Source organism: Dermacentor variabilis, chromosome 3, assembly GCF_050947875.1.
Source record: "Dermacentor variabilis isolate Ectoservices chromosome 3, ASM5094787v1, whole genome shotgun sequence".
Lineage (NCBI taxonomy): Eukaryota > Metazoa > Arthropoda > Arachnida > Ixodida > Ixodidae > Dermacentor > Dermacentor variabilis.
In genome coordinates this window covers 79,074,789-79,085,960 of record NC_134570.1, presented here as the reverse complement: position 1 = coordinate 79,085,960, position 11,172 = coordinate 79,074,789, and the positions used below count along the sequence as shown (strand labels likewise).

At 45.3% G+C, this 11,172-nt stretch overlaps 2 long non-coding RNA genes across 2 annotated transcripts in view; one reads left to right on the top strand and one right to left on the bottom strand.

Annotated features, from left to right (window-relative positions):
• Nucleotides 1-2,874: 2,874 nt before the first annotated feature.
• Nucleotides 2,875-11,172, bottom strand: part of LOC142575929 (uncharacterized) — a 9,324-nt gene continuing 1,026 nt past the window's right edge. Inside the window, exons 2-3 of the long non-coding RNA XR_012826740.1 lie at nucleotides 3,672-3,754; nucleotides 2,875-3,573 (exon numbers count right to left, since the gene is read on the bottom strand). This is a non-coding gene — a long non-coding RNA (uncharacterized LOC142575929). The remainder of the gene's footprint in view (nucleotides 3,574-3,671; nucleotides 3,755-11,172) is intronic.
• LOC142575930 (uncharacterized) overlaps nucleotides 9,505-11,172 on the top strand; it is a 23,540-nt gene continuing 21,872 nt past the window's right edge. The window contains exon 1 of the long non-coding RNA XR_012826741.1: nucleotides 9,505-9,630. This is a non-coding gene — a long non-coding RNA (uncharacterized LOC142575930). The remainder of the gene's footprint in view (nucleotides 9,631-11,172) is intronic.

Below are 11,172 nucleotides of genomic sequence, written 5' to 3'. Positions count from 1 at the left end.
CTCAGATGACGGTTGCACTCCATATTGCTTGCCGCCTCTGTGACTTGCCAGGTTTTGTGGTATTTGTGGACTTTGAACATATCTCGGCACTTCTTGCAGCATATCTGCAGATGCCTTTGTAGAATGTTCGACAGGGAAGCGCATGCTTGCTCTAGTCTTTTCTAATATTGCTATGTTTTTCGGCACCGCTCTTGCTTCTTCAGATATTCCAGGGCCCGTAGCAATAAATGTATTTGATGATTGCTTTGGAATTTGGACAGCATGTCCCTGTTCAGTACGGAGTGCAGCATATGGTTGCATAACCATGGCGCTGCTAGTCACAACTCCTGGTTTCTGGGAGTCTGTTCCAGTGAGTATATTTTCTTGCGTTGCTGTTGGAAAGACGCTACGTGACGCATAACCTTGAAGAGCGCCTCCTGTTAGTGATGAGGGGTGCATTTCAAGTAGGTCGTCTGTTCCCGGGCCTGTAAAGGTTTTTGGCCTTTGCATGTAGGGGACGGAAAGAACCGGTTTTAATCGTCTGCCCGTGGACCATACTTGAAACACCGTTTTCTGTGTTCTACCTTCTCTTGAAGTGGGCACCGCGCGTTTCTTATCTGCAGCACGTCTTGTCATATACAGTGGTGACCCTTGTGATGCCGCTCCATAATATGGCCATGTGGAACGCTTACCAGGTGGCACTACATACGGTACATCGGTATTATGGGTAAGGTTAGCATATGCGAACGGAAGCATACTACGTGCAGGAGTGATTCCTCCTCTTTCACCAAGAAAGAGCGTTGATTCCTTTCGAAATGCCCGTGTATGAGTGATTGTAGGCTGCCTAGATGGAACTCGCGAATTTGGGGCTGCCTTCTCAATAGGCATTTTCTCCTTTGTCGTTTCTTTCACTGGTAGCCAACCTGCAGATGCCGATGTAGTAACAGGTATAGTAGTTCCGGTATTGATCATATGATGTTGCTTTGCAGGGCGAACTACACGCGGCTGCCTAGAAGCTGCAGTGTTTGTCAAGTGTACGGGCTTTAGCGGCACTGTTCCGTAGTCTACACTTGTCTGTGATGCAGTAATAGCTGCACGTGGACTATGATCATGTTTAGCGTTCCTAGTTTGTAAGAGCGGAGGAATTGCACGTACGTTGCCTCTTCCTGGTGCTCTAAACGTTTGTGTACTGGGCACCTTTATGCTTGAAGGTGCAGCTATAAATGTTTTGTCGGTGTACCGGGCTTCTGACATCAACTTCCGTATTCCGTTTTCTGCTGCCTTAGGCAATCCGCGTCCCATATTAGCTTTACGCCTTGTGAAATGCGGTAAACTCTCTGGAATTTCCGCAAAGCTTGGCGCTTTGAGAGGCTTACCACGAGGCACTGCATAGGCTATTTCTCCTCTTTGAGTTTGCATCGACCATGGTAACGGCAGTGCTCTACGAGCTGGATCTTTTCGCGTTCTTTCACCAGGAACGGTCATAACCGAAGATGGATTTGTGGGCTGCTTGAGTAGTACTTGGGAATTCCCGGCTGGGTTCAGAATCGGTGTGTCCTGCATTTTGGCTTTTATCGCTTGTAGCGTACTCGCAGACGCGGACGTCGTCTGTGGTATAGTTCTTGTATAGATTATTCGCTTTTGTTCTGCAGGGTGAACTGCATATGGCTGCGCAACAGCGGTGCTGGTTTCTACTGGTGGGCGTTCTTGCAGCACTGATCCATACCCCATATTTACTCGTGGTGCCACTGGTAGGGCAGTACTTTTCACATAACTTTCCCGGGCCCTTGTTTTTCCAGCGAATGGAGGCAGCGAAGACGCCATTATGAATGTTTTGTGAGTGAACCGGGATGGAGATGTGGTCTGTTGGCTTCTGACTTGAAGCGCCGGTGGCACTGCAGGTTGCATATTGCCATCAGGTCTTGCTAGTTGCGTTGATTGGTCTGATGCTGATGCAAAAGCTGGCTCGGCTGATGTCCTGCCAAGAGGCAGTGCATGTGGTACTTTGGTTATATGCATTTGGGGAGCCCATGGAAACGGCGGTGTTTCCCGCGCTTGATTTGTTTCTGGTCTTGGGTCTGGAACGGAAACTAGTTTTCGCTGCATTGTAACTTGCGAAATTGTTCCATTTGTTGCTAGAATTGGCGTATTTTCTTCTGTTTTGTCAATAATAATTTTGCTATCTGGCAGTACTTTTATATCCTTCGCTGGTACAAAACTAGTGGGCAGCGTTGAGCTCCGTGGTGTTCGTCCGAGCTGGAACACGTGCCTTTCATCGGTAGGGCGTAAGGCGTACGGCTGGTTACCACTGGTGGTGCTTATAATTTTTGGTTGTTTCGACATTGGTGCGAATGCTATTTGTGAGCGTGTTGCATTTGGAAGAGCAGCAAACGGAGTGCTTACACGAAATCTTGCTTGGGTGGATAATAATGAAGTCACCACAGGTGTTTTTTGGCTCGATGCTGTTAGCGTTGGCTGAACTCCTGGCTTCGTTCCGAAGGGCGCCATTGGAGGTGTCGTTTGAATGAAGGTATTGTTTGTTATTGAGCTTTCTTTCGCGGATTTAGTTTGACGGCGCATATTATACTGTGTAACGGCCTGAGAACATGCTGGAGTCTTTCTATTTTGTCGCACAATTCCCCGAGATGGCGTTGCGCGAAATTTACCAGGAACGATGGCTTGTTGCGTTTTCCCCTCTTTCGTGGCTTTATTAGACGATTGGAAGGGTTCTCTATATCGCGCCACTGATGTAGCTTCTTCGGTGTTTTGGCCCGCAGCATTTGTAGCCTGTCCCACCAAACTGCGCGCTTGTTGCTTTGTGTTTTGATTTTCATGTGGAGCCGGAATGAGCTGATTTGCAAATTTTTGCTCGGGATGCCAATTTTTGCTCGCGGCTGCGCCTTCATTGACTGTTATGATTGAATTCGACGCTGCGTAGGCGTTCTTTTTATCGTTTAGAGGTCGAGTCGAGGATGTTTCATAGACAGATTTGTTGGAACTTTTCCCACCATGGCTCTCTTCTCGACGTGACACTGGCACTTTGCCCTCGAGATTCGTAGAATTCGTAGAAAAAATTTCCTCGGTGCTGCTCCATTTGCGAAAAGCCTTTGTGACAGGTGATTTGTTGAAAACCGATTCAGCAATTTGCCACGAACTTTGGCTCAAAGCGCGCTGCTTGGATCTATTTTGGGCTGGGGTAATTGCTTTCGATTGATACGATATCTCCTCCAGCTTGCGTGCATCTGTGGCGCTGGAATAATTGCTTGAGTTGGATCTGGTTACCCGTTTCTCATGGCTTTTTGTGCGATTTGTTTCAATGGTTGCGTTATCACTGACGCTGCCATTCCTCCAAGGAAATCGCTTGGGCCTGTATTGATGTTTGTATGGAGTGAGCTTGCGTACAACGCTGTGCTTCTTTTCCTTATCTCCATTCTTTTCTTTCCTTCGCTCAGCATTTATTACGTCTTCAGCAGGGGATCTGTATTCGCTGCTCAAAAACTGGTACCCCGCTATTGCTTCTTTCAGGCCTCCATTTACTATGTTGGTACTGCGCTGCAGTCCAGATGAAGCGCTTTCTTCCGAAAGCAGGGCCACCTGAAATATGTCAAATACATTTATTTTGACATCACCTTTCACCACTGACCCGGACCAAGCGGATTTTTTTAACATGTAAGAAAGTTGGACTGTATTACCTGATGCATAGGAGTACGACGCTGTGCGGATGTGTCATGGCGTGTTTTATTTTCCGGAGAGCGGGCGATCACAGGCAGCAGCGCTGAAAAGCACCACAAGCACGTTTTTTTGCTACTGATAGCATTGTGCTCATTACCCAGCACACAAGCCATTCATTTAGATGCAAATTAGGGTCGCTTTTGCCTGCGCATGGTTCAAAGTTTCAGGCAAGTGCTAACTAGGAGTCCTTCACCTCCTCACTGGTGGCAGGTACTTTTATCTGTATGAGGACCTTTTGTTACCCAAAGTAATGACTATCCCGTTAACGGTTTGCGTCTACAAGATTTGTTACCTCTTGTTTTGCGCGAATAATATTCCCACGAAACAGGAAACATAACATCGTGGTAGTGGTACCGTCTCTTTTCAACCCTGACAATCTTGTTTTATAAATATTTCTCTCGGTACGCAGCTATGTTATAAGAGGTTTCTATACTTCATTATACGTTAATTATGATTCAAGTTGCTTCACCACATGCTGCAGCACACAATTTGTAGTCATTTCCTTTTGGACCAATAGCGCTATGCCTTCAGCATGAACTGAGCAGGAACAGACCAGTTGTTAGATCCCCTTTCTGCTAGTGGTGTGGAAGGTAATTGAAAATAACGGCGTCTGAGGCAGCTGAGGCCTGGAACACGTCCGGTCACAGAAGTATCCAGCCCCTATAAAAGTTGCCATGTCTCTATAGGAACACTTATTAAAAAATTGACCACCTTTTCACTACTGTGAAGAGGGGTGCAAGTGAAGCTCGGGATCTGCGGCTCTTCGTTGTCATAACAACTTGGCTTCGCGCTCCCTCACGGCGAGGTCGGAACATCGACGATGAGCCCTTTCTCTAGGGACAAACGCCACATCTTCTTCAGTCGAACGCCCGATGCGCGGCTCGCTCCCGCTGCCGTGCATTCAATGCAGCCTGTTTTTCGGCAGACCGAAGCAAACGCGGCCTCCCAATGTGACTGCCGGGCCTGAGCTGGTGGGAAACGGCGGGCGCAAGGCGAGCGAACACGCGATCGCATCCTTTCCCTCTTCTGAAGGGAAGGGACGCCTCTGATTGGCTCGCACCTTGCGCTGCGTCTACTTCTTCGTGCATATAAAGGCCCGCCTTAAAGGGCACGTATGATGAACCGGCAGTGGTTGAATTGGTTAGCGTGTAGATCTGTCAACCCGGAGGTCGATGGTTCAAATCGGCAGCACGAAAATCATTTTTCTTATTTTCCCGCGGCTTGAGTATTTTCGTACGGCAACACCGACGCCGACACGAGTGGGGCCCCCAATATAAAAGCTTGGCTTCAATAAAACGTGCACACAATTAATGATATTACGTAGGCAGCTCAGTGACTTGCTTGAAATGTGCGCATTGTAACCACGCTGATATACCTCATGAAATTAATGGAACAGATCATGCCAACAATATTTGGTAGGTTAGAAAAAAGACATAGTTAGCCTTTGCTGGTACAATGACTCATACATAGCCTACATACTGTCTAAAGGAACTCAGTGCCCTTCCACTCTGTGAAGAAGGATGTGAAGGGCCACGTTTCTTCATTAAAGCTATTGCGTCAGCGCAATCCCAACACAGAACACAATTCTTTCGCAATTGTTACTGAAACGTCACACTTCAAACGCCCCGTCAAATACGGTAGTATCTTCGCCAAAGCAGCCACCTGATGCGATACCACTCCCTCAGAAGTGAAATTGATGTACTTTAGGAAAGAAGAATGGTAATTTTACTCAAAATCCAGTTCATTTTACAGTAAATGCAGCGTAGTAGTTCTGCGGGTTTCCGCAGAACTACTACGTAAAACTCCGCGTTCGTTGTCTATTCCTTGCGACCAGTGCACAGTAATGGCAAAAACAAGTCGCGTCCTCAAGCGTGTACACCTTGACTGAAGGGGATGTCTTAGCAGCTCCACTACACCGGTACCCATCTGATCGCAAGTGGACCAATGTCCGGGACCACGCTTTTACGTGCGTACTGCGAAAAAGCTGATGGGTGATGAGCCTAAGTCATGGTCGCGCGTTGCTCAACCATTTTCCTTCGTGAATGCTGTTTCCTGCCCTTCTTGAGTGCTTCTATTTCATGTTAGCCATGGTCAAAGAGTAACACGATGATACATACTGACACGTGTACTTGTTTATCGGGGGACCGCGTTTTACCACCTAACAAATGTTATCGCACAGCGCAGGATGTGCCTGCATGTATCGGGAGTTTCTCGAAAGTTATCGGTGGCTCTATCCGCTGTCTGTTGTCACCGAGCTTGTGTAATCTGATTTTATCGCGCGACGCTAATGGTGTAGAACCTTCTTGAAGACGCGCGGGTCCCAGCAATTACTCTGGAACCTTCGATGACTGATGTATAAAAGCCGACGCGCTTGACCCGCTGATCAGATTTTCGACGATCACCAACTGCGTTCCCCACTGTCGCCGTGATTTGAGGGGAGCCTGTTTTTCTGGGCAAAGGCTCGCCCAATAAAGAATTAGTTCCGCCGTTCACAGTTTTCTTGCATTCTTTGCCGTGACTACGACGTGACAACAGACAGCTTTAGAAAAGCGTTTGTCGCCCGACGTACGTTAAACTTAGGCACCTTTGCGGGACTTTACTGTGCGTGTCCTTTCGAGTATTTTTGTTTACTTTAGGGAAACACAAACGTAAAGAAAACGTTATAAAAGAGGATGCCATCTGGTGCCTCGGGCCAAATGTATCCAAGCCATCACCAACCATCCTGCTGTTGCTATGTGGACGCGTCTCGTTAGGCGTGCGGGCGCCAGAATCGCCGAACGATCTCAGAAAATGGACGTGCTATGCGCTCATAACTAACCTTTCAAGTGAGTCTAGAGAAAGCGAAAGCTTATTAAAATAGTTATGGGCGATCAACGTGAGTGAGAGCGTAGCCATCACGAGAATCCACGCTGAAGCGGGAGCCATGGGTGCCGCCATGTTCGTCAACGATATTTGTTAGCGTCCCTAAACTTTACGGACGTTGAAGTCGCCAAATAACGTACGTTATCATAGCGCCCGTAAACCGCAGAAACCCAATAACGTTCCGAGCAAGCGCACTGAGGACGATGCTGTTTCTTTACGTACGTAATGCTTTTACATTCGGTTGCATGCGCTAAACTAAAGCTGTCTATTACCCTTACCAAAGTCATTACGTTTCCCCGTCCTCGAAGCTCCTAGCCAGCCGTTGTACTTCCTTGCTTGTTGCAGCGCAGACACAGACTTGTGAATTTAGTCGGCATTCTGATTTGTTAGTTTATGTCTCTGTTCTGTCTGTCTGTCTCAAACAAGACAGAGGTTTACTGAAGATGGTTGGCCGGACACAGACAAGTTGCCTGTCAAAGCTTGGCTCCGTATAACTTCTTTGCTCGACTAATGCTGTGATGGTCTGTTTTTCTTCTTGCTTGTTTTCCTGAAGAAATACCAATTACTGACATGATATGCCACTTTGCGCAAACTGTTATTGTATATGGCTTGTTTGTAAATACTACAAAGTAATAATTATGCGGTAAATTTGGAAGTAAGAAGGAGAGATGCGTGTTATGTATAACCCATTTCCTAATCCCTAGACTCTGATGCCTAGGAACTCCTTTTTTTTTTTATTCCGTCAAAGGAGTAGTTCAAATGAAACATAGCAGTAACACAGCCTTCTTAATTGTGACAGCTACGCTGATGAAGCCACACGACATCGAGCGAAAGAGAAAAACGCCCAAAGTATATAAATTCAACATCTGCGCCATACTGCTGCTGTCAGTAAACCAGAGTCTGGTCAATCTTCCTCTATGACACTGTGAAAAAGCATCCCTTACATGAACAGAAAAAATGGGATGAAAGATACGAATTTCCGTTCAATATTACCTATAGGTAATATTGAACGGAAATACATCTCTTTCATCCCAATTTTTGTAGCTTACAAAATTGAAAAAAAAAATCTCTTATTAAATTATAGTCCTTAAAGCAAATGCACCACTAAACGCGAACGAAACTTGTATATAGTAAACCAATATTGGTAAAGACCGTGAATTGGCTCCAGCATGCTGCAGGAAGTCATAGTTCAGGTTGCTGGCAACAAGGAAAGAAATAACTGCCGTTGACGCCGAAGCAAAATTAGTATGCCCTACTTAGTATGCCCATGGTTACAAGTTTATACGGCCGATAAAACCACTATCCTTACTTCCTACAGCTGCCTACTAACTTGCTATCGCAAATGAAGCGTGCCGTTTCGGCCGGAACTGCGACTTTCTTGCTTTATTATCTTTATTGAAGGCTGCTGTGCTATCTATAGCAAACGTCGGTAAACCAGGCAAATAGTGGTAAATTACACGCGACTGAGGTGTGTATAACGCAAACAAAAGAAAGAAAGAAGAATATAATTCACGCTAATGCAAAACCAAATGAAAACGTAAACGATATACAATATGTAATCGGGGAATTGAGCGCAACCAGAAATGCAGGAGAATAGAAAGCAACAAAAACAAAATATAAATATGTTAACACCATATTGTATGTGCTATCGTGTGTTCGATAAATACCCTTATCAAGGGCATTACGTTTCTTCATCCTCGAAGGTCCTAGCCAGTCGTTGTACTCCCTTGCTTGTTGCACCACAGACACAGAGAATTCTTCATTATGTTTAGAAACTTGCAACTGAAGCTTTCTGCTCCTAATAATATGAATTCCTCAATCCTAATCAACAAAATGTTATGTATAAATTAACAAAACGCTTCATAAAGCAGAAATGTCACTTTTGGATCAGAAAAGGGGCGACCAAGGGCAGGATCGGAGTGATTCAATTCGAAGGCGGGCCAAGAATGTGATACTATACAGGTGATGACAATACGTTTGCAGCAAATTAACATCCTGATAGTAGTTTCGCACAGTTCTAAAGTGAGCACGGCCCTTTTAGATATGTTACGTAAGCATAATTTTTTCCGTGCAGTCAGCAGTGAAGGGTTCGCATTTGTTGCCCTGTGCATGCATCAACTGAACAATAGAAGCGTTGGGCAATAGTAATGCGACAGTCCAGCACTCTCGGCATCAAAGTTGTCTGTTATTTTTTCCTTATGAATTCGTTCTGCAGCTGCAATCACGTCATTCTGTCTTTATCTATATTTTCTCGTCTCGTCCTATTTCTTGACGTTGACGTCTTGGCCTTAGAAAACATTTTTTTTTTTACTCGTTCGTCTTCCTCAGTGTCACCGCAGCGTGCCCTCTCGTTCTTTCGGTCCTCTCAGCACCTCTCTGTCAACGATCCCAATATGTTGAGTCCATAGTTTTCAGGAAAACAAACTGCAATGACATTAGCTGGCGTTCACGCACAGCAGCCGGCCCGTCGACGGCTGTAGTGCGTGAACGGTCGGATCAGCGCTTGTTGAAAATGTGCGACGAAGTAAATGCCGTCCCGCGCAGGTGTTGTGGGCAACTGCGACGTGGAAAAACTTGTGCTCTGAAAGCACGAGCACATCGAAGCTGACGTGCCAAGGTTTTGGAAACTGACGAAAGTGCACGGTGGCTCTATGGCATCAAGAATTTGGTATACAGCAGATTGCGCTGGCGATGACAAATTTATGTGCCTGCAGACATCACACGAATATGAGGAAGACAAAACTTTGCGGAAAGTACAGATCCACAAGCACGGGCAAAGTTCGCTTTGAAGCGTCAAAGTGTTGACCAATTTAGATGAAAAAACAAACATATTGAGAGAGCACGTGGTTCTCTAACATAAGAATTTCGACTTAGGGTGGCGGTTCAGCTGTGCGAGCCCTTTTCACGCTTTGTCCTGAAATAGTCATCCACCCTCATTCATCCGTCAAAACAATTCTTCACTTAAGTTCAGAGCTTCGGGGTCTAGGAAGTAAAGGCTTAATGATAAATGCCGAATGGTCTCTCGAGCCTATTATCTGCACGCCTACTGAGCACGAGGTAAGTGTGTAAATTACCATGACGCGCAATTTAAATATTTGAAATGTCACAGCCTTGCTCTGTCGCGTCCCTAATTGCTTTAAGATTTTTCTGGGTCAAATTTCAATAAAACTCTTAGCAACATTTTCTTCAGACTCATGGCGTCTTTATTCAGTACAAGTGACCGCTTCTTTTAAAGCTCTTGTCAGACTTTGTAATAAAAGTGAGTGTTATTAAAAAGCACTCACTGTAAGTCTAATGTTAAGCGACGCCATGCTGACCTTTTTTTTCATGTATATCTGTTTTTCTTTCCTCCTGAGTTTGTGTTCACAATGTATGATAGGAATGTGACAGCCAACTAGCTCAACTTTAGCGATGTTATTCTAAGCTAACTTTAACTGTACTATAGTCATCAGTTGTGGCGATTGCCAAAGAAAAGACCTTTAAACAGGAGCAGCAGAATCAAAATTTAACTGGTAGACCTGCTGAAGGAATACGAAGAGCGAGGCTGGTTAGACACCACAGAGCCGTGAAAAAAAGAAGCCGTTTGTGAAACAAACGAGAGCCCTGTAACGACCTCCTGTGGGCCGTGGAAGGGCACAAGCAAAGTATTCATGGCATCGACACCGGTAGCGATAAATTCTAAAAGATGCTGGTTCGTCTGTACACGCATCTAGGAAATGTCATACATGGCGATTACGGCTAATATGCTGGAAGCCTGTTTATATATAGCGCAGCATACGTTTTTCCTGCAGATATTACATACGCTAGTATGTGAAAACCTTCACTACACATGCATGCTTACACATACAAGTATGTATGCATGTATACCTACTCGATATGTATATTATTAGGTGGTACCCCTGACAGTTCCATAACTATGGGACCACCGAATGTAATGACATCACTAATGCTGTTATCATGTACGCAAGAAAATGTGAATAAACTTGAACTTGAACCTCATACGCATTCTTGTGTTGAAGTTTAACTAGAGGCGCGTTTCCTCTGCCTTTCCCCCTTGGTACCGTCTCCTGCCATTTCGTGCGCTGCTACTTTAGTGTTGTCACTCCTGAACAAAAGGCCAAATATCAGAAACAGCACTAATATGGTTTGGGGACAATGTTTCACATATGTAGTAAACGGCCGTCACCATCTACTTACAGAGCAGCCCATCTGTCCCGTCCTCCCCTCCCCCCCCCCCCGCTTTTCGAGAAGGGTGCTTTATTAATTTGTTTCGATGTGACATAGAAAACTTCTGATCGTGTAACTTGATTCTCAACAGACTATCCACTATCTCTTTTTTTGACAATTGTGTTTATGAATTCTGGGGGGCATTCAATTTTCATTCAAATGAAGCAGTTAATGACTACTACCAAATACCGCTCATTGTCACACTAAAGCCTGCAGACACTTTTTTGTTTCAATGCGTGCTTCTCAAACGCGTGTCATCACACACTCTGTTGCCGAAGAGGTTCGACAAAATGAACAAGTTATGATCCGTTCAGTTCTGATTAAATGTCCCTTTGAATAGTGGATCATGCTGTAGTGTACAATATCTTACAG